The sequence below is a fragment of the Dipodomys merriami genome, unplaced genomic scaffold (genome assembly GCF_024711535.1).
Source record: "Dipodomys merriami isolate MVZ:Mamm:240054 unplaced genomic scaffold, mDipMer1.0.p SCAF_470, whole genome shotgun sequence".
Taxonomy (NCBI): Eukaryota; Metazoa; Chordata; class Mammalia; order Rodentia; family Heteromyidae; genus Dipodomys; species Dipodomys merriami.
The window spans coordinates 230,649-254,860 of record NW_027206036.1 but is presented as its reverse complement, the minus strand read 5'-3'; the positions used below and the strand labels follow the sequence as shown (position 1 = coordinate 254,860).

Below are 24,212 nucleotides of genomic sequence, written 5' to 3'. Positions count from 1 at the left end.
ACCTGGCTAATACCCATTTACTTGCACCATAGAACTCAATATTTATTAAATATACATAAATCATATGACTGTAAAAAATCTATTTTCAAAATAACAACAATATATACAGTGTAATTTAAAATTTTATAAGCCAAATGTTAACCATATGTTCTATAAACAATAAACAATTACAAAGTGAAGAAATATTGCTTTACACTACATATTCATCCTTTCAGTTTTACAAGAAAATACGCTATATCTTCTTAAGTTGTTCTTTAGCATAATACATGCATGCAATGTTTATTCAGAAATGACTTAGCCTAGTCAACATGATTGATACTGCTTAAATTAATTGGACAAGCTTTCCTGTATGATGAGATTGCATGTTTTAAATACATTAGGTGTAAAACAAAAGACACACTGAAGATTGGAAAAAGTTAAGTAACCATAATAAATTTTGTGAAGATTATTGGAAACCATTATGTGCCTTACATACTAGTTTGCAGCTCTTATTTTGCAAGAAGAAAATCCTGTAGCTGAGTGACCTTATGTTAAATGGAATCTGTTTGTCAATGGAGAGCCAAAGCTTCTGGTTGAAATATATGAAGAAAGAGACAATAATCAATGGAAAAATTGAAAGAGAACTTTTTAGAATATGAGGATGTAAGTAAACTCTATACTTTAAATAAACACATCCTCTAATATTTTAAAATTTTATTTAATTTGATATTTCTTACGAGCATATATGAGTAGTTAAATGTAGTATGATTTCATGATTCTGCAGGTGAGTGTGGATATTGTGGCTTGAACAAATTAATAAAATTTAGCATCTATTCTCTTCATTCTAAACATTAACACTGTAGATATTCCACCATCTAAAATAGAATATGCTCAAAGTACATCTAAACTAAGTTTGCTTGTCAAATTAGTATCTAAGAGAAACCTAACAGCAATCTCATTAAGGAGATCATTTAGGACATGATTAGGAATTGTGTTAAAAATGGGGCTGGGATGTACTTTAGTGGCAAAGTGCTCGCCTAGCAAGGGCAAAGTCCTGGATTGAATCCCCAGTACCAAAAAAGAAAAAGCCAAAAAAGATATATAGTTATCCAGGTGCTGGTGGCTCATTCCTGTAATCCTAACTCTTCAGGAGGCTGAGATATGAGGATTCAATTCAAAGCCAGACCACACAAGAAAATTCCATGTGACTTTTAATTCCAATTAACCACCAGAACTGGAGCTGTGACTCCAAGTGGTAGAGCTCTAGCCTTGAGCAAAATTGCTCAGGGACAGTGCCCATTCCTGAGTTCAAGTCCCACAACCAAAAGAAAAAAAAAGTTTGGAGAATGTTCTTCATAGAGCAACTCACTTAAATTGTAGCTCTACATATTGTATGTTTACTTATACATCACATATATTGACTGATCTGCATTAACTTCAGAAACAAAGTTTGAGAATTTGATTCAAGTATAAAGATTATTGATATTCAAACCTGATCTTTGCAGTTTGACCATTGACAGATGGTTCCCTTGGCTTCGCTTCTAATTTAAGCAATTCAGGAGTCTGAAATCCAGACAATCATAGTTCAAAGCCAGTAAAGTCCATGATACTCTGTCACCAATAGAACCAACAAAAAAGTCAGGCTGGAGTGTGATTTAACTGCTAGGGTACACTGTGCAAATAAGCCAAAAGAGTAAGAAGCATTGAGCTCAAAACTCAATATAAATAACACTCTTCACACAATGCAATAGTAATAATAATAATTAATATATGACACTGACATGCTGTAGTACAGTATCCTTATACTTATATCCAGTGTCCCTGCTGATTAAGACTCCATTACAGTCTTATCCTAAGCACCTCAACATAGATAAATAAACAAAAAATAAACAAATAAACAAAACTCTGGTACTTAATATAAATTTAACAGGTAGATTTTGTAAGAGATTATATATTCCAGAAGCAATATATCCACAGTAAAATATCTACATTGTAACATTCAGGCAAAAATGATGGGAAAACAATGCAACAAGAGCCAAATGTAACTAGGAGGATAAGTTATAAAACATAAAAGGTTGAATGCGCACAAATACAACAGCGAGGGTGATTAAAGGTGAGAATCACAGGGAAAACAACTGAAAATTTTTCAAATTTGGTCAGGGATGTTAGGTCTCACCTGGAAGAACTAACTACAAATACCATATAGCTATAGTTTGTTTTTCATCATCTAATCACTAATATGTAAAGACAAATAGGGCATCCTAAAATGGGCAGTTTGAGGTGCCCATTTATTTCAAAGTAAAAAAGACCATAATATCTCAAAGCACTTTTTAGACATGATGAAAACAGAGGAAATGGCTACAATTCTAACCTTCTATTACCATCCTTAGAACTAAAATACATGTTCTTATCAGGAAAAACATAGATAAACCATCACTAGCTAAATGTCAGTAAAAGTAGTTAAGGAGACAGGAGCAAAGTTATCCAAGCAGAAAGCAGAGAAGGGAAGAAAAGACAAGTAAGAGATTAAATTTAAAGGAAAATTAATTGCATAAACTAATGGTCACAATGTGTTTGGAAGCTGAAAATATATTTAAAGTTTTAAGACATCAACACAAGTTCCAAAACTCGAGATAATAAAATAGACCTAAATATTAAATGAAGCAAGCATGCTGCTCAATAAATTGTTGAAATTTGCCGGGTGCTGGTGGCTCACGCCTGTAATCTTAGCTACTCAGGAGGCTGAGATCTGAGGATCGCGGTTCAAAGCCAGCCTGGGCAGGAGAGTCCGTGAGACTCCTATCTCCAATAAACCACCAGAAAACTGTAAGTGGCGCTGTAGCTCAAATGGTAGAGTGCTCTCCTTGAGCTGAAGAGCTGAGGGACAGCGCCCAGGCCCATAGTTCAAGCCTCACCACCGACAAAAATAAATAAATAAATAGTTGAAATTTATACATGTTGATAATTGACACTATTTATTGTGAATTGGCAAATGTGTTCCTGAAAAAAATGCTGGAAGAAAGAAACATATTTTTAATGTAATGCTACATTTAGTTATTCAGAAATCATATAGGGAATTTTAATTATGGCCTCAAATCAATGGGAAACATCATATATCAGAATGGATAGATATTCTAAGATAATGTGTCCATACATCTATATGAATGTGTCTATATTTTATAGTTCAGCGCTTTTTTCAGCTAAGACAAATGTCCTTAATCATAAACACATTTTATCAGTGCTGTCTAGTAGAATGCATGAAAATTTATTTTGAAATGATTTATGTTTCTCAAGCAGCCTTCACAATGGCTTGTCACTCTCCAGTCACAGCAGGGTATACTTACGAATCTGTATATTTTATAGTCAGAGAACTTCACATGAATTATTGAAAAGCCAATAGTCTGGCAAAGTCCATGTATCTAATTGAACATTCTATGCACTATTTTAGCATATATATTTCTGCTTTATTTTAGAGTAATTGGTGCTCTAAGATTCCAATCTTGATAAACCAAGAATTGCCAGTTATTTTCTTTTACAATTATAACCAAAGAATCAAAGCCTTTGTCAACTGACTTATTTCCAATGTGAAAAATGCATCATAATAATTAATTCACTTTGAAGCACATAGATCATGCAATTTAAGCTACACACATTAGAATCCACACCACATTTCTCCAATATTTATTTGCATTTAACAATGAGATCACTCTGTTTTCAACATAGAGATAATTATAAGCTTTGAACAACCATTGAACAACTTGACCCTATCTTACAACTCTGCATCTTAAAATGAAACATTTCTAAAACCTAAAACATTTCTTATTTACTTTGCTTTTAATAACTTATAGATATTCAGATTTTTGAACACATGTATGTAATTTTTGTGTGTGTGGTTGAATGACAGATTTGATAGTCAAATGATTAGTACAACAAGACAAGCAAGGAATAATAATAATTAGTTGAGATATGCAGCTGTTAAATCTATGTCTCCCAGGCTGTTAGGGAAACGTGATCCAGTTTCCATAATGTCTTATGACATGAGAGAGTGAATATCAGTCAGATGAACAAATACAGCTTCCTAAGCCTAAACTTAGTTTGACTATAGAAAGTGATTATTTCAACTGCACCATGGAGTGCATGAGATTTAGCACAAACAAAAGTGAGATTCGGGGAAAAGAAATGCAAGCTTACTAAACTGGTCTTAAATGTTTTGAAAGAGCTACATTCTAGCTTCCATTTTATAAGGTTTCAAAATTTAAGTAATTAACTATGGAATTAATTATTTAACCAGGTAATTAGTTAACTAATTGTTTGTTTGTTCATGCCAGTAGTAGAGCTTCTTGAAGTCAGGGCCTCACACTCTCATTTGGCATTTTCAATCCATTTGGCACTTTACCACTTGAGCCACAGTTCCAGTACCCTAACTTGGGGTTTTGTTGTGGATAATGGAGAATAGTCCAGGGTAAAATTGCCTGAAAAGTGTAAGATGTTTCTGTAGATTGGATCTCTCTCTGGTTCCAGAAAGGCTCTCAAACCTACTTATCCTCTCTATTAGATGCAGAGAATAAAAGAGAAATATACAAGCTGGGCACCTGTGGCTTATGCTTGTAATCGTAGCTACTATGGAGGCTGAGATATAAGCATTGTGGTTGGAAGCCTTCCAGCGCAGAAAAGTCCATGAGACTCTTACCTCCCTTTAACCACCGAAACCCAGAAGTGGCACTGTAGTTAATGTAGTAGAGGGCTAGCCTGGTGCGAAGGCCCTGAGTTCAAACCCAACGACTGATAGGAAAAGGGTAAATTATAGAAGAATAGAGTGATAATTATCTACATGCAAACAGAGAAATAGAACGAGAAAGAGAGCAAGAATGCATGACAAAAAATAGCCATTGATTATTGAATATACATAGAAAAATGTATATTTACTCATATATATAAATAACATTTCAATACCTAAATTTAGATTTTATTCTCTGATCTAGGAAAATGGCTGACTCATATGTCTCAGTCATACTGATCAAGAAATAGTGGTAATAATGACTTAATCAAATCTGTGAAGACAAATTTAACTTCATTTGTAAAAAAATCCATGAATCCAGAAATGCATACTACTTCTATCCAACTCACTGCTAAATGTTCCCAAGGAAAAGAGGTTTAATCAATTTAGCACACTATAGGTTTGGTGGTCATGAGTGGTTACTTATCACCAACCCTAGTTTTATTCTTCCATTCTAATAAAAGGCTTCAATCCACAAAACCACTTGAATATGGCACATAAAACACGTGCTCTGAATTGATCTAGGGCACACAAAAAATCACTAAATAATAGGCAAAAATAGAAACGACTCTAGACAAAAAGACTGTTCATAAACAAATATCTATGAAATCAGTAAAACATATATCATACTAGAAATAAATTATGGTATGGAATAAATGTGGTGTTTAAATTTTGAGGTCCAGTGAGGATGAAGTTTCAGTGAGAGATGCCATACTCAAGGCAGTCATTAAGAAAGTGAGATCTAAGCAAGGAATTGAAGAATCAAAATTGGTAGCTAGCCTGGGAGTTGCTGCTAAGTGGTAGAAGTCTATCCTACCAATGGTAAGGCCATGCATGCAAGCCCCAGTACTACCAAATTGATAGCTAGGATAAGAATATTCTAAAAAGATGGGCTGGGAGACAGTAAAGGAGTCAGTCTTGTTCAGTAAACAATATGGAAGTTAAAGTTTTTGAAGTCATAAAATATAAGAATAAGAGAAAACATGTCAAAGAAATAGGGATGGTTATGAAACTTATGTAAGACCAACTTACCTATAATTCTACATGCATGAGAAGCTACAGAATGGTTTTGAGTAGAAGGGAAAATTGGCAGAATTATAATATAGAAGTTTCTGTTTGTTTTGTTGAATTTATAAAAGTATGAGAAACAATACAAAGAACTTATTGAACTCTATTGCAATAATTCAAGTAAGAGAGGTTCTGGCTTCAACATACATGTAGCACTAAAGGTGACAGAAGTAATTAGACTTAGTGTACAGTTTGAAAAAACTGCCAAGAGGATTTTTTATGGATTAGAAAAGAGGAACGGTTCCACTGTTTCTAGATTGGACTATTGAAATTCAGAGAGGATGAACCATGATACTCATTTGCAGATTTTAAAGCGTTAATAAAATCAGACTGCTTTCTTTCAAAACATCAGAAAAAATGTTACGTTTTTTACTTATTCTTGCCAGTTTTATTTTGGATCGCCATTATTTTCAGGTAAATTTAATCTTTAGTGATATATATATATTTAAAACAAAGTACATCTAAGAATGAATTGTTTATTTTTTGTCATAATGAGAAATGAAATATCCATTTTCTGCTCAAATCAACTTAGAATATGAGTTAATGTCTGATATCTCATTAAGTAAAAATATTTATTTCTTCTTTGCATTTGGGAAAGAAATAATAGCTCTCTTAACTGTAGTTTAACAAATCATAAAGAAATGTAATAAGTAAAGAGCCAAGTACCATCAAAAGTTTTAAGATGTACTGAGATTATTTTCTTTAATATATACAATTTGGCCATATGAATATTAGCATGGAATCTACTCTGCTTTATAAGTAATAGAACCTGTCATGGTGTGGCAACAATGAACTCTTCAATGTCTTCTAAGTTGTTTCTTAAACCATAGGCAAATAAAATCACAGGCTTTTATTTAAAAATCACAAAGGAATAAAGTTTAAAGTTTTGCAAAGATGATATTTGTTGTAAATGAAAAGACACATACATAATTGCCTGTGATTTGTGAAGACAGCTGTAAATACAAGATGTTGCTGATACACCTGACAGTGGAAAGACAAAGTTTACGCAGGGGCTGTGATTTTTCTTTAAACTTCTTCCAAAGATAAATGAGATCCACTGGGAAGAAAAGCTACTAGACAATTAATAACATTACTTTTCATCTCAGTACTTTACTTTTATTGCCTCATTCTTTATAATTTCATGGGTTTGATATTGCCACTCTAATCTTTCCCTCTTGCAATTTTGGGTGGATTTAATATTGTCTTTCCTGTGGCTTATTATTATTATTCACTTATTATTGGACGGATTAGTTCTTCTTGTTTGCCTAGCATTTTATTCCTCTACATCATGGCTCTATTTAAGAGTTTTGAAAAGTATGTAGTACAATTGAAATATGTTTGTAAAAATGAAGGAAAGGCTCCGTGGTAATATTTTAAGAAGCTTAACCATGCTAACAGTGTCAGCGATTATCAAGGGTTCATTTTGCTTGTCAATGCTGCTCCTACATCTCTATGTAAAGACTCCAGATGAGAGGTCGCTTCCAAGGTCAGATACTTATACTGCCAGTCAAAAGCATGAAGAGATTTATTAGGTAACAACATGTGTCTATGCATGCATCTATGCATTTTGCCCTTCTCCAATATAAACACTAAGGAGATGTTTGAAGCTGTGTGTGATTTAATGAATGATAAATGATGATACACTGCTTGATTTCAAACTGATGAGCTCTTCACATGCCACCATTTTTCTACAGAGGGCTACCTTTGGTTACCACTGTCTTTCACGTTTTTAAATGCATGATGAATTATGCAAAACTGGTATTAACGTGAATCAATACACAACAAAGAGAAGAATGCAATATAAATATCAAAGAGACACAAGTACTCGCATACCTGTGCAAACACAACTCACACATGCTCAAGAATACTATTTATCTAGATTTATATATTCCTATGAAAGTTGATGGTCCAATCAAGGATATGTTTAGTTTGATTAAAATGATTATTTTTATTATTGTTTTAAACTTTTGAATGACTTGTTTCAAAACTTTAAAAATTTGAATATCTAAGAGCTGTACTATTTACATAAACTTATTAATGATTTTGAATGTGGGCATTTCATTAATATAACCAAAGTGTTATTTTATGATTTTAAGATGTATATATTCTTATTTAGCTTCTTCCAAGGAAATGTAAAGGAGATACTATATAGTATCAATTTTTTGCACACTATATAAACTACAGAGAAATTCAATATCACTGCATTATTGGTTTCAAGCTGTGTTTAGGAGTTACAATGATTATTACCTCTTATGAAGCATAAATTTTATGAAATTCCACTATTATCACATTTTCTTCCAAAATTTTCCACATTTGTTGAGGAGAAATAATAATAATAATATATGTCTACCAGTCACAGGTAAATTAATTAAGGCATTAACTATATCAAGGTATGATTAATGTCTCCTAGCAGATAGCAAGTGCCTAGAATACCTGTTTTTTTTTTATAAAATGGATACTTTTTTAATTTAAAGTATGTTAAAAATTTAAAAGGTATGTTAAATGCTTCTCACATGAGATAATATTTTCAACATAAATGGAAGAGCAGAAAGCAATGTGTGTGTGTGTGTGTGTGTGTGTGTGTGTGTGTGTGTGTGTGTGTGTGTGTGTGTTTGTGTGTGTGTTTGTGTGTGTTGATCATGGGGCTTGAACTAACAGCCTGGGATGTTGTCCTTGAGTTATGTATGTACTTATTTATTCTTTCTCAAGTCTAATGTTCTGTCACTTGAGCCATTTCTCCACTTTAGGCTTTTTGATGGTTAATTTGGAGGTAAGAGTCTCATAGATGATTTTTTGCCTGTTGGCTTTAAATCACAATCTGATCTCAGCATTGTTAGGATTACATTGTGAGCCACTGGCACCTGGCGATCAATACGCTTATAGTTCATTTATATTTACTGCTATATCATGGAAAAGGGACACATTAAATTTCAGGAAGGTTAAGAAGAGCTAGTGAATAGATGTTTTTATGTTTGCTTTATACTGAATACAATGGCTAGAATGGTTTAAGTTTTTATTGTCATAAGGGGATGTACACGGGGGTTACAGTTACGTAAGTCAGGTAAAGAGTTCATTGCTTTTTTGACAATATCACTCCTTCCCTCACTCTCTTTTTTAAGAATATTTTTATTTTATTTATTTTATTGTGAAAATATAATACAGAGGGGTAACAATTACATGAGCAAAGTAATGAGTACGTTTCTTATCAAGCATTGTTGCCTCTAATAGAATACGTTTTAAGGGTAAATTCAAGCTGTTCTCTTTAGAATTTCATCTATTCACGTGGGCATTTGTGAAAAACTTTACATACTATATTTCTCTGTATTTCAACCTGTTGAATTGTTATCTGTTTATTTATTTTCTATGTTGCTAAGAAATTTCAAATTTAGAAAAAGAACTTGTAACATCCCCATTGACTTCGAAATGTTTAACTTTAAAGATCAATACGCTGATTGCTCAGATTTGATTGTCTAATGATGGAACAAGTCAAAACATATTATATCCTGGTGAGCCTCAACAGTGCGAGTGTGAGGCTCAGAGTTCAATACCAGAAATGCAGAAAGCAAAGCAAAGCTAGAATAAAACAGCTCATTATTCATCTAACGTATATAGAATTGTGATGTGTCAATCAAAAACACTTTAAGAAGAAAAGATAATATGAAAAGAAAAAAGATCTAATTTTTATTTTGTTAAAAGCCCTTATCTAGCAATCTATCCTCAATCGAGAAAAATTTTCTTTGTGATGTTGTCAGAATCTTAGTCATTGTAAGCCATGACAGAACAGTATTATTGTTGAAAGGTCATCGTGGGGAATAAAGGTACAAGTGAAGGAAGGCCAAGACTGAGAATGAGAAGGGTAGACTCTTTTTTCTAGATATATTCTTAAATTTCCTGGTTCTTCTCATAGAACTTCTAATTATGATATGACAGTGATATTTCTACTCATGTGAAAAAAATCTCAATGACTAGTCTTGTTCTCAGATGAGAAACCAGAAAAATCATAATAACAAATATAGTAAAAATTAATAATTATCATGGGACATGGATATAAAAGGGGGTAATATATAAATATATAATTACAATATTGTATTTTAATATAATATATATTTGTATTGTATTCACATATAGGTATATATTTGCATATGGACATTTCTAGGTATATATGAGGGTACATACATATACACATATCTACATATATATGTGTAAACAATATAAATATATCCACTAAGCACAGTTTAAAAAGCTAGAAAGAAGAAAGGGAACATAGGAAGATGTTGGAGAGAGCAAACTTATTCAGAAATAGATTGTTAATATGTGTACAATTCTCATATTTAAAATCTCAATATAACTAATGCATAATGACTTGAATTATGAAACAGAATTATGTAAAGCCATTACATTTGGTCATGTTAATATAAATATTGTTACATGTACTTAAATTCTTTTCCTCTTTCATACACAAATTAATATCCAGAAAATATTTAAAGGTGAAGACAATGCTTTCTAAGAGTCATAGTTTAAAATATGGACTTTTAGTTTAATTTAGGGATTATGGACAAACGTATACACTTAGTTGTTATATATATATATGTATATATGTAATTACAGACATTATTCTTTATATTGCACAACTATGTATGTATATTTTTATCTATCCATGTATATATATATATATATATTTATATATAGATATATTTATATATCTATAAAACCTTTTTTGTGTGTATAGAACAATACACTTTTTCTGCTTTAATTTTTTTCTTTACATTCTTTTCTGCCAAATGATTTTACATTCAAGTGAATTTCAAGAATCCAGAATTGTGATTCTTTAATTTTTTCGTATTAGGGTTTGAACTCAGAGCCATGCTTCCTTGCTCCACTTTAACTGGATGGAGCTTTACCACTTGAGCCACACACCTACTTATATTTTTGCTGATAGTTTTGCAGAGAGGCAGGACATTTCTGCCAAAGTTAGCCTCAATCCTCAGTTCTCTAGATCTTAGCCTCAAGTGTGGTTAGATATTTCAGGTGTGAAACCCTGAAAACTAGCTAAAAATTATAGATGCTGTAAATTCAGGCTTACTTTAACGTGTAATGGGTTCTAGATATCATGCCTGTCATAAATTTCAAATTTAGCTGTTTCTTTTTCAATATTTTTCTTACTGTACTCCATAAACTTAGAAAGGTCCCTGTTTCTTCTTTAGGTGTGAGCTCATTCCTCACTTCCCTTTGTTGAAATGTTTCTTCCATCATTTGATTTCAGAAAAAAAAAAGAAATTTATGCCACAATTGCAAACTAGAACTACTCATCCAAGACAAGAGTTTTAAGTGAATCAGTCAAGAACATTTGTTAGATTCATGCTTAGTTTGATTTTACAAGTATATTTGATTATCTACCCCTTTAGTCTATACTGTGTAAATATATTTTCCATTGTTTGGAAAACAGATGTTGAAATGCCTTGAATGTAGACAGAGAAAACAAGCAGATAAGGGAGGAAGTGGCACTGTGGCTCAAATGGTAGAGCACTAGCCTTGAGCTGAAGAGCTGAGGGACAGTGCCCAGGCCCAGAGTTCAAGACTCACGATGGACCAAAAAAAGGAAAAAAGGAAAAAGGAAAAGAAAAGAAGACAAAGGAAGGAGACATACAATATTTCAACACTTTAACCCAGGAAATTAGAATGGTTCCTGTAGTTTATGGAAGGTTTTAAATACTTAGTGCATACATGAAGTGGACTAGGGAATGGTGTACTTGGTAAGCAGCAGCAAAAATCTACTGAAGAGTAATCTTTGTTTTAATAAGACCAAGACAGCACAGGATGAGCAATTTCCATCTGTAATGTACTGCCCAGGGTAGAACTCAGAAAGAAATCACATTTAAATGAGATAAGACTTTGTAAGGCAATTACACTAAAGAAAGCAAGAGCAAATCTGGGTGCTGGTGGCTTACACCTCATATCCTAGCTATTCAGGAGGCTGAGATCTGAGGATCAATGTTTAGCTTCAAACCATTATCCAAACCATAATCTTCAGAGTTCAGGGCCATAGGAGCCCAGATTTAGGAATTTTTTTTAATCCACATGTAATGTCCAAGAGTTGGAGTTCATTCACAGATATGAGATGTCACCAGTGCTGCCCAGCCCCCACCTTGTTGCAGCTGAGTAGCAGGACAATCATATCCCCTAATAGAGTTCCTCACCATCCCAGAGAGAATGAAGATTGCAGACTATCCCCCAGAATGCTCCAGTGTCAAAACAAAATAGTCAAAATATTAACCCAGATAGAATAGACACACGGAAGTAAAGGAGATCTCACCAAGGCAGTTTAGTTCTGTGAGGAAGGGAGCCTAGACATTCTACCCAGAGTCAAGCAGGCATGCCAGGCAGGGTGGCCCTTGAGCTTTTTATCTTAACACAAGGAGTGGTGATGTCTCTGAGACACAGTAGTTGTTGGGCTCACATTTTTTGCTTGACTTTCAGGGGCTGATTTAAGGAATGTGCGAAGCACATTCTGTTCTTTTAACTCCATTGGTAAGGACTTCATAGCCTTGACACCGCTGGCTGGTTATGAACAATATAGCTGATGGTTACAGTTTGAAGTTAAGATATGAATTATTCCAGTAAGTGTGTGTTAACAGATGGTAACTTGCTGCAAGTTGGAGAAACTTTGGTTTGACAGAATAGATCGCTTTTTGTCAAAATAGCATCAAGAAAAAGCAGATTACAAATGCTCTATAACTCAAGAACTGGGTAACTTTATTTCACAAAATTTTAGGAGAGTCTATTTCTGGTAATCAAACACACATAAACAAAAAAGACCAGGATTAAATGAGATATTATTCTATGCAAACTACTCACAGATTATTTTTTGTATTTTGTTGTGTTCTTGCTTGTGAGGCTTGAATTTAGAGCCTGGGCACTCTCCCTGGGTTCATTTTGCTCAAGGATGGTGCTCTAAAACCAAAGTAGTGATTTTCTGGTGGGTTATTGGAGATAAGAGTGTCTTGGACTTTCCTGTCTGTGCTGGCTTCGAACGGAGATCCTCAGAATTCAGCCTCCTGAGTAGCTAGGATTATTAGGCATGAGCCATCAGTACCCATCTTATTTTTGTATTTTCTAACTTACACTCAAACCTGCAACAAGAAGACGCATTTTAGTATCAGCTAATTGTGCTTAATCATCCTTTTATATGGAGTAGGAAATTAATGAAATGTCTAAGCCTGCTCTATATGATAGCCACTAGTGAATCATACATAGTTATTAGACATGTAAAAATGTGGTTAGTACACAGGACTACTAGAAGAAAATCTTGAAGAAAGCTGAGACAGTTGGCTGCAGTTGGGGCCAGGTGAGACAGAGGAGCACAAGTATACTGTGTATTAGAGAAGGTCCCTGGCAACTTTCCTGTTCTGTTGTCAAGACAAAGGCTGTTATTAGAGTTCTTGATTATAGCCATTCTAACTAGGGTGAGGTGGAATCTCAATGTTGTTTTGATTTGTATTTCGATTATGGCTAGGGAATTTGAGCATTTCTTCATGTTTCTATTAGCCATCCTTCTTTCCACTTCAGAGAAGTTTCTCTTCAAGTCTTTAGCCCACTTATTTATTGGGCAGTTGTTTCTTTGAGGATTTGTTGTTGGGGGATTTAATTTTTTGAGTTCCAATTATATTTTAGATATGAGAACCCTTGGCCGTTGTATGGGTAGTGAAGATCTTCTCCCAATCCATGGGCTTTCTATTGATCTTGCTAGCTATGTCCTTTGCCATGCAGATGCTCTGCAATTTCATGCAATCCCATTTGTCCAACATTTCTTTGATTTCTTGTGTTTCTGGGTCTCTATTAAGAAAATTTTGGCCTACTCCAAGGAGACCTAGAGTTTCTCCTATTCCATCCTATAATGTTTTCAGAGTGTCTGCTTTGACTCCAAGGTCTTTAATCCATTTGGAGTTGATTCTGTTGCAGGGTAATATATAAAGATCTAACTTAATTTTTCTACAAGTGATTAACCAGTTTTGCCACTTACTGAAGAGACTGTCTTTCTTCCATTCTACTTTTTTAGCTCACTTATCAGAGATTAGATGGCTATGGTCTGTAGGTTCATTTCTGTGTTTTCAATTCTATTCCATTGGTCCTGAGGTCTGTTCTTGTGCCAGTACCAAGCTGTGGAGGGGATGTGGACAGAAGGGTACCCTACAGAATTTTTGGTGGGAGTGTAAACTTGTTCAACAACTTTGGAAAGTAGTATTAAGGTTCTTCAAAAGACTCCAGTTAGAGCTCTCCTATGACCCAGCAATCCAAATATAGGGCATTTACCCAAATGATCACAAACAAGACCATATTAACGTTCCCAGCACAACTATGTTTATTGCAGCATTATTTACCATAGCTAAGATATCGAACGAACCCAGATGCCCCTCAGTAGATGAATGGATCAAGAAAATGTGGTATATATACACAATGGAATTCTATGTCTCCATCAGAAAGAATGACATTTCCTCATTTGTTAGGAAATGGAAAGACTTGGAAACAATTATATGAAGTGAAGTAAGCCAGGCCCAAAGAAACATAGGTCCCATGTTTTGCTTTATTTGCAATAACTAGTATATTTCTAAGACAAGCAGAAAAGATCAGATAAGTTGATGTTAGGTGAAATGAACCCCAAGATAATTATTGAAATGTTTTTTTCTTTCTTGTGATTGATTGTAACATATTTATAAGATGATTTCTTTATTGGTTTATATGTCCCTCCCCCACGGTATAACCCCTGCTTTGATTGTAATTGATGTTGGTATAATTTGTGGAGGGGAAGGGCAAAAACAAACCGTTTAAATAGGAATACAGGTGGACCCATTGCAACAATGAGATGTATAAGTCGTTATGTTGAAAAACGAACTTTACAACTTTGGCCGGGCAGGATGGGGGTGTGGGAAGATGGGAAGGGATTGGAAGGGGAAATAAAGGAGGAGGCCACAATGCTTGATAAGAAATGTACTCATTACCTTGTACATGTAATTGTAACCCCTCTGTACGGTATTTTCACAATAAAAAATTTTAAAAATAAGTCAAATGGGGAACATGGTACACTACGTGTGGGATAGAGACCTGGGAGGTAGGGGGAACACATTCAGAACCAGATTAGAAACTTGCAGCAAGGAGTGAGTGAATTGTGGCACTTGCACAATCTGGCAGTCTGGAGGACTGCATGGAAATTATTTGAACGGTATTTCTGCGATGTAAAATATGTGGACCAAGTTGTTATATGAGGAAACAGATCATAAAATGATGCAGTATCCAGCATCCCTACTGTCTGTCACTCACTCATCCCCTAAACTCTGGGGTCTAATCCCTCCATAGTCCCAGCATAAGAGGGACTATGACAGTGGTCTGAGAGCAACCACTCAGGATAACTTGGTGATTGTAATTATGGGATGAAAGACATTGTCTTGAGCAGTCTCCAGTACAACTAGAGTTAATCCTAGTTAATCAGCCCAAGTGGACAGGTTAGATGGGGAGGGCAAACAGGAGCTGGTGCTGCCCTGCTCCCCAAATAGGTATGTGGATGGGGGAGGACTGTAGGAGCAGGTCTCAAGGTGACTCTATCCACTGTGTCTGGATTACAATGATCCCACAATGCAAATCTGTTTCTAGCTGACCAATAAGATACAAGAATCAAGGCCACACCCACATTATGTGCTTCCTAGTACCACTGGCATTTCCCTCTATTGGCTCATACCACTACCGGCAGGTGAAGGAAGGTGGTGACTGAGTGAATTTCAGAGATCCTGTAGGAAGTGGGTGATTGCAAGAATAGAGGTGATTTCAGAAAGCCTGGGAATATGGTCCTTCCACCATCCCTATCCCAGTGCTGGGATATCTATCCAAACCAGACACACATGCACAATAAAATTTTCTTTAGGCAAGAAACTACAGAAAGAGTATCTGGAGAGAAATTTTCCTGGTGGACCAACTGAAACCAAAAAAAAGAAAACTAAAAACAGAGGTAACCTCAAAACAAACATTACTGGGGACTGTAAATCAGCTAAGGGTGAGACCAAAGACCATGCATACCTGGAATTTTCCTCTGGTTCCTTTCCTGCTAGTGTACTTTCCACTAACACTGGAATCACTAACAATATGTCAGAAAGCCTAATTCACCACAAGAGAGTAACCAAAATATAAACAAAGGTAATAGGAGAGAAGGCATGGGTGGAGACAAAGCTAGAGACCATGAAAGAATTAATGACCAAATTAAGGCTAGAGAGAGATATGTTGCAGGGGACTTGAAGTTGGAGAAGTCCATGAGGAAAGACAAAAAGCTCAACAGATGAACCAACTGAGAGATGAGAAAGAGCAATGGTGCGATAAGTGTTTGACCTAGAGACCAACATGGTGGAATTTCAAAGGCAGTTGGCAGAGCTTCCCTCCAAGCAGCAGCATGGAGGACCAACTCAGACCAAGCTACAGCTGCCAGCCAAGACCTATTAGTCGCAGAAGTAACAACAGAAATGGGAGAAGAAGTGTTACATTCAAAGGTGGGAAAACTAGAGCCTCAGTCTCCAGAATCTTTAGCAGCAGGAGTGGCTGTGGTAACTGGAGCAGCAGGGAAAGATCTGGGATCTGCATGAGTTCTTCAAGACAATGGGAAGATTACACAAACATGAGGCCATGAGATGCACAATTTTGCATAACCTAGAGATCAAAGAGCAGCTGGGTCAGGTATAGGATGCCTTACATAGGCTAAGAAAGAGGAGAAGGTCTCTACTTTGCTGCACTCACAGCTGCAGGTGAAAGAAGAAGCTGGACCAGCAAGAGGAGAAGTTAGAAGAATGGAAAAAGATGGCTGAATTAAGGAGCCAAGTGGCTCAACATGAACAGCTGCAGGAGCTCAGAGCTACCTGTGAACAGCACAGGGCCTACAAACTGCAGCTGACCTTAAAGAATGAGGCCTTGCCACAGTACCTGCAGAAGTACACACAACTGCTGGACTAAGTTGGAGGACCAAGAAGGTCCATCAAAAATTACACAACAATTTTGATATGCCTTAAAACACCAGACAGAAACAGGACCAGCTGTGGGCCCCAGCTGAGCTTTTTGGCTTTCACTAGAGAAGGAAGAGTGAGCAAAAAGAAAAGGGGAGACTCTACTTGTTGTGACTGTCCTAGAAGACAGACAACCCAAAGACCAGGTGGGATTTTTATCTTTATCCATTGGTGAATTAAAGAAGGCGAAGCTCAGCCAGCAGCTGCAGGAGCAACATACCTACTGTGGGTGCCTGACCAATCTGGTAGTCAAGAGCCACAGAAAGCTGAAGCAGTAGGGTTTCTTCTTCAGGAGTTGAAACCATGGGATAGAAAGCAGGACACACAAATGCCCAAGAAGACCCTGAAATTCTGCTTCATCCACAAGCTGCCTAAAAAAGGTGGGCTTCCAGAAGCAAGTGGATAAACTCCAACATCGATGCAGCCAGCTGTCAAAAAGCACCATTGAATAGTCCCTAGAATTCTATAAAGAACAGACAGAAGTACTGGATGAGCTATATCAGAAGAAAGATGAGTGTGTCAACCAGCTCTCCCAGGAGGAGAGGGAGAAGAAGAAGGAGCTGCAGGAGCTACTACTGCTTCTTGCAAATGAAGGCACCTGAGATTCAGGACAAGTTCCTGGCAGCCATCCAAACCCCTGCTGATGAGGGCCCCTCAGACCTATCAGGCTCCAAGAAGAGGGAAGTTATCAAGGAGCAACATGATTTTGAAGAGTTAAAGCTTGAAGACTATGTGGAGCCTGCCCAAGGAGAGGCTGGGGTACCTTCGCATCTCAAGGACCTCTACTACAGAGTAGATTGTGCTACAACAGCTTGCTATTCAAGCACCTACATGAGCTTGCAGGCTAGGGCAATGAAGGCTGCAGGACTGAGGCAAATGACAACTTTGAGATGATTTCTGCATGAATACCTGGAGGCGTCCAGCTGGGGAACAGGGCTCTTGTCCTCTAACTTACTTTGTTGCATGAGGACTAGTTGGAATTCTCTCATGCCTAATTATAAGGGATGAGAGAGGGGAGGAGCCAAACATACCAGTGGCTTCTGGGAGGTGGCCCAAATTCTGGAGACATTTAACAGTCCGTTCATTACCAGGAAAGGGGCTCAGGTGTAGGTTTCGACAAAGTGTAAATTCTTTACAAAGCAAGTTGGAGAGTGATGGCATGGTTTTATATTACTATATTATAGTAATAATGGAAAATGTTTGATGTCACAGTTTAATAATAGTGTATTTTAATTTTATGACATTACATATTCTTAATTTTTATGCAATATTTTGATATTACTTTATTGTATACATTATATCAATCATTTCATGATGTATGTTGTATGTCACTAGCATTACTTGGATTTTTGAAAATGTAAAGAATGCTGAGTTGGGCAATAGTGAATTTTCTTTTTTGTATGTTAAAAAGTTACAATGGTGATAGTGAGATGAAAAAATAATAAAAACCACGGAAAAAAGAAAACATTAATGCTGAAATCCTGGAACAAACAGAGATGTGAGATGAACAATTGGAAGTCTAACACAAGACACATGGATTACAGAAATGTAATCCAAAAATAAGAATATAGAATTATGAAATATCTATGGATATTGCATATCTTAATAAATTTTCAGTGGAACCTATTGAAATGATATATGTTGAATATTATTTTTGAACTAAAAAATAAAATTCAAACTAGTATGTTACTTAGTCTTTGTAAAGTGGATTAGATTCTGCAGGTGTAATGATATACCTTTGACTCAGGTAATAAATTGAAAATTCAGAAACATGTATTCAGTATTTAAATAAAAAAGTAATTACACAAATTGATTTAAATGCCAAATGTATCATCTGTCTTAGATCTGTGTATTAACTTAAAATCACATTCCTTATGAAGCAGAATAAATAGCTGAACTAATATTAATGTCTCTAAAGTATTTTCTTAATTAAAAAAATTCCCACAAGAAAAAGGTTAGTGTAAAAATCACCTTTGAGCATACTCTACAACTCTGGTGTGAAAAATTAAACAAAAGTAATGAATTATATATAGCTCCATATTCATAGCTTTTATGAAATTTTAATGAATTACTTTAAAATGTCCTTCATTTTTGAAATCAGTTCAGAATTCTTGCATAAATTAAAATTGGAGAACTACATTACCAATAGAAAATGAATACAGTATTTTTTATGAGATTAGAAGGCCAATGAGAATAGAAAGATTGAAATGGCTCAAGTGGTGAAGCACCTGACAAGCAGGAGGCATGACAATTTCCAAATAAAAAACTTGGGTGATAATCTAATAACTCCACAATGTAAGCTCAGCTAATTTTCAAAACCACAAGATACAAAGTCACCTACATTCTGGTGGAAAAGTATTTAATGCATAGTACGAAAATAAAAGATACAAAAAGGTAAGGAAAAAAAAAGGTTTTCCAATCCTGTATAAATTTAACCTGCACCTAACCAAAATACACATCACTTGTCACTGTCTAAGAAAATTGTAAGAGGCATTTCCTTGAAAGAGGAAGTTAAAGGTGTGGTTGCCAGGATGGAAATTCCAACTCCAAATGATATGTAAATCAACCTCCCTAAATGAGAACTCAGGTACACACCCTTTTCTAGGCCCACTGCCCTGAATCAAAGGACCTTTTACTCCTCCTTTTGTGAAAGGGAACTTTCTTTACACTTTTTTTTTACCACCTGCCGATTGCTGACACATTATATAGAGGAGTCACTGGGCCAGGGTGTGGTGTTTCTTTATCTTGACCATGGCAGTGTGAGTTTTTGGAATGTGTTTAAGAGTTCCCTTCTCTGGAGATATCCCATTGGCTATTTCCAATTTGCTCTCAGACCCTTTTTCTCCAATGATAAACCATTATTAGTGAAGATTCTATATGTTGGGAACTCTGTAGCAGAGAACATTCCTCAAATGAAGCAAACCATTAATACTGTACTAATTTGAATTTCTTTGCACAGTAATCCCATTTTGTTATGAAATATGGAGGTAACATATAATAAAATATAAAATGTAAAAAATAATGAAGATAAGATAAAGTAGCAACAATGCAACAAGAGAGCAAAAAACTATTTAAAAATTGCTATAAAAATAAACCCATGCAAAAATGAGTCCCCAGTGATTGCTTTTCACCATGAAAGAAGGTGAATCTCAGAATAACAGCAAAAAACCAAACAAAACAAAACAAAAACCATTTAATTCAGTGGGCATTTTTGTTTTCCCAGTAATCCTTGCTACTCAGCAGGCTGAGCAGGATGGCAGTTCATAGCCAGTTCATATAGGAAAGTCCAAAAGACTCATCTTCAATTAACCACCAAAGTGGAGCTGTGGTCCAAGTAGTAGGAGAAAAAAAAAGCAAAGCAAACAACAACCAAAAAAAAAAACCCTCACGAATACTGCTCATGCCCTAAGTTCAAGCCCCAGGTACATCCTAGAACAAAAAAGCAGTATTAGTTTCGGTGACTCAACGTTCTAAAGCAGGCTTTTGATGACTAGATCCTGTTATCCATCCTGGGAAGAAAAAAAAAGAAACACCTCTATACTAGACCATTGGGGTGTTTAAACTTTCTATTAGATTGGATTCTTTAAGTTGTATTACTAATTCCTAAAAATAAAATAAAATAAAATAAAATGAACTGGAATACTTAGAGAAATTGCTGGTAATAATGGAGAAGAAAGAAAGTGAATGGTTGAACACTAAAGATGAAGGAATGGATTTAGAAAAAATAAGTCATAATGTTTTAGGGTAAAAATGAAGAGAACATTAACTCACGCTAAGAGATTAATAATAACAATGGCAAAGCTCAATTTATACATTAGGCATACTGAGAGATTAACAATAGCCAACAATTGTATCAATACAACAGTTTGCTGTCCAGTTGTGATGGCTCTTTGTTGGTGTCTGTCTTTCACTCTATGTACCCAATTATCGTGCCATCATCCCTGCTGTCATTATCATATGAAGATAAAAAATAATGCTTAGCCAGCTCCAGTGGTGCACTCCCTGTAATCCTAGCTACTCAGGAAACAGATCTGAGGATCTCGGTTCAAACCCGGCCCAGGCAGGAAAGTCGTAGACACTCATCTCCAATAAACCACTAGAAAACTGGAAGTGGTGCTATGGCTCAAGTGGTAGAGGGCTCACCTTGAGCTGAAGAGATGAGCGAAAGCACCAGACCCAGAGTTCCGCAGCACTAATGACAAAAATTTTTTAAAAAGAAAAATTAACAAGATTGTTTGATAATCAATGCCTGAAAGTCAATGATGCAAACATAGTGTTAGGCTACTATTTAGCTGCTGGCAATTCAGATAGGGGATTATGCTTTCAAAGCTAATGGATCAACACCAAGAAAGGTACAAGATTGATTATAGTAACAAAACCACAAATGGGAAAGGTTATGCCAAGGATACTACAGAACCTATAACCCTAAAGAGAATATTCTGATAGGATAAAACTTATTGCAAATTGAATATTAATAATGTGTTCTTGAAATCCAATGTATATAATATATATATATGTTTATGTCTATGATAATTTTTAGATCATTCTCAAAAACGAAATGGAGTTATTAAATTATATATCAGAATACCACATCTTATAATAAAAAGGCATAAATGATATTTAAAATAAAGATAAGAGAAATAGAGTGGAAGAAGAGCTCAGGGACAGATCTTCTACCCTGAGTTCAAGTCCAGCACTGACAGACAAACAACAAGAACAACAACATCGGAAGGATGAATTTGTATGGAAAATGGACTTGGGAGGAAATGACCTAGGAGCCTAGGATGTTTGTTGACTCACAGTCAGGTGATCATCGACAGTCAGGTGATTACTGGTCTGATTAAAGCAGGTGATGGGAAAGCTGGGAGGGGCTGCTCTGTGGGCAGACTTAACCCTGATCACAACTCAAGCAAGAGATAATTCTTGTCCTCTCAGCTTTGTGCAAAGTGTGAATCAGAAGATCTCAGTCCAGGGAACCTAAGCATAAACTCAATTTTCTATTCCAAAAGCAAAAGCAAACAGAAGAGGACATGGCTTAAGTGGTAAAGTACCAACCCAGCATCAGGCCTGACAAATTACAAATGAATGAAGACCCACAAGATACAATGGATGATGCCACGAATGTGTCCTACAGTCCGGTGGAAAAGTAATAAACTCATAGTCCAAATATAAAGCATACACAGAAGTAAAAAACAAAACAAAACAAAACAAAACAAACACAATAAACTTTTCCAACCCTGGACAAACCTAAGTTTCACCTAACCCAAATCACCTAACCAAATTGCAAGTCATTGAAAGAGGAAGTAAAAGGTGGGGTTGTCAGGATGTAAATTCCAACTTCTATTGATATGTAAATCAGCTTCCCTAAACAACCAATCAGAGACACTTCCTTTCCTGGGCCCACCCTCTTTCAGTATAAATAGAGTGGAAGTCTGAGACTCAGGCATTGCTGAAGATCCCTCAGCAGGAGGAGGCTGTTTGGAGCTTGGATACTCCAGGTGAGGATCAGAGTGGGAGAATCTACTCCTCTTTTAATTCTTCTTTCCTTGGTTTGGTGTTGTTGTTGGTGGTGGTGTTTTGTCGGTTGTGGGGATTGAACCCAGTGGTAGGGCAGTGTTGCTGGGCCTCTTTGTGCTCAAGACTGGGCATTATCCCTAGGTCACTTTGTGGACAAGTTTAGTGCTTTACCACTTGAATCACAGCCCACTTGTGATTTTGGAGTGGTAAATAGGAGATAAGAGTCTGTGTCAGGGGGACTTTGGTGCCCAGGCCTGCTTCAAAGCTTGATCCTCATATCCCAATCTCTTGGGTAGCTAGGCTTTTAGGGGTGAGTCACCAGCACCTCATTAGATTCTAGGAATGATGGATCCTGACATTGTCCAGGCCTTCCAGAAGGAACTGAGCTGTGGCATCTGTATGAATACTTTCATAGAGCCAGTCACCCTAGAGTGCGGGCACAGTTTTTGTCGACCTTGTCTCTTCCTTTGCTGGGAAGAGACTCCAGCCAGGTGCCCAGGATGCAAGGGACCCTGCCAGCAGACAAACCTGAAAACCAACGTGGTTCTGAGGAGCCTGGTGGCCATTGCCAGAAGAGCCAGACTCAGGCAGTTCCTGAGCTCTGAGGAATACATGTGTGGGACACACAGGGAGACCAAGCAGATGTTCTGTGAGGTAGACAGGGCCCTGCTCTGTAGGAGCTGCTCCATGTCTCAGGAGCACAGGGCTCACAAACACCATTCTATAGAAAGGGCTGCTGATGTGCAGAGGAAGATGATTTCAAAGCAGATGCATGCTGTATGGGAAAAGACTCAAGAAAACCAGCACAATTTACAGGAGAAGAAGAGACTCACCAACCAATGGATTTATTATGTGAACCTCTACCGAGACATGACTAAGGATGTTTTTAGAATGCTGCAGCTTTTTGTCCAGGAGGAGGAAAGATATCATTCCCAGCTACTGATCAATGAAGGAAGAGCCATGTTACAGCAACTCAGAGAAAGGGAAACCTAAATGCTTCAGAAGAAGCATCAGCTCAGGAATATGTTTCAGGAGCTGATCGAAACATACCAGAAGCCAGATGTGGAACTGCTTCAGGGTGTAGAGTTGACCCTAGAAAGCTGTGTGTCAGTGTTGGTCTTCATGCCACTTCCTCTGAGGCCACAGCTCAGTGCCCCTCCCATGCCTGGAATGAAAGAGAAGCTCAATCAGTACCGGGTGGAGATTGCCTTCAATGAAACTATGGGGAATCAAGGTCCTGGGAGCAGTGTTAGACATGACCATCAATATGCGGTTTTGAATTCTGAAGACTCCCTCCACTTCACTGCTTTTGGATGCCAAGTCTTCAGCTCTGGGAAACATTACTGGGAAGTTAGTGTGGATGAGTCTTCGACCTGGGCCTTGGGAGTTGTTACTGATTCTGTCATAGGGAGCAACCTCAGTGAATCTGAGGACGTTTTCCTCCTTTTGTTTGTGAAAGAGAACACACTTTACACCCTTTTTACCACCTTCCCATTGCTGTCTCAATATGTAGAGAAGCCTCTGGGCCGGGTTGGTTTGTTTCTTGATCTTGAGCATGGCAGTCTGAGTTTTTGGAATGTGGCTAAGTGTTCCCTTATCTGGAGATACCCCAATGATTCTCTCTGATTTCCTGTCAGGCCCCTTTATTCCAGTGGTATCCCGGTGTCTTAAGTGAAGAGACTCTCTATGTGTTGGGAACTCTATGGCAGAGAACCTTTCTCAAATGAAGCAAACCACTAATACTGTACTAATTTAAATTTTTTCATGAAATATGGTGGTAACTATAAAATGTAAAAGCCAGTATTAAATGAAGATAAGATAAAGTAGCAACAATG

At 36.4% G+C, this 24,212-nt stretch overlaps 1 pseudogene; it reads left to right on the top strand.

Moving 5' to 3' along the window:
- Window positions 1-22,722: 22,722 nt before the first annotated feature.
- Window positions 22,723-24,003, top strand: LOC138808720 (tripartite motif-containing protein 43 pseudogene; annotated as a pseudogene).
- The last annotated feature ends 209 nt before the right edge of the window (window positions 24,004-24,212 follow it).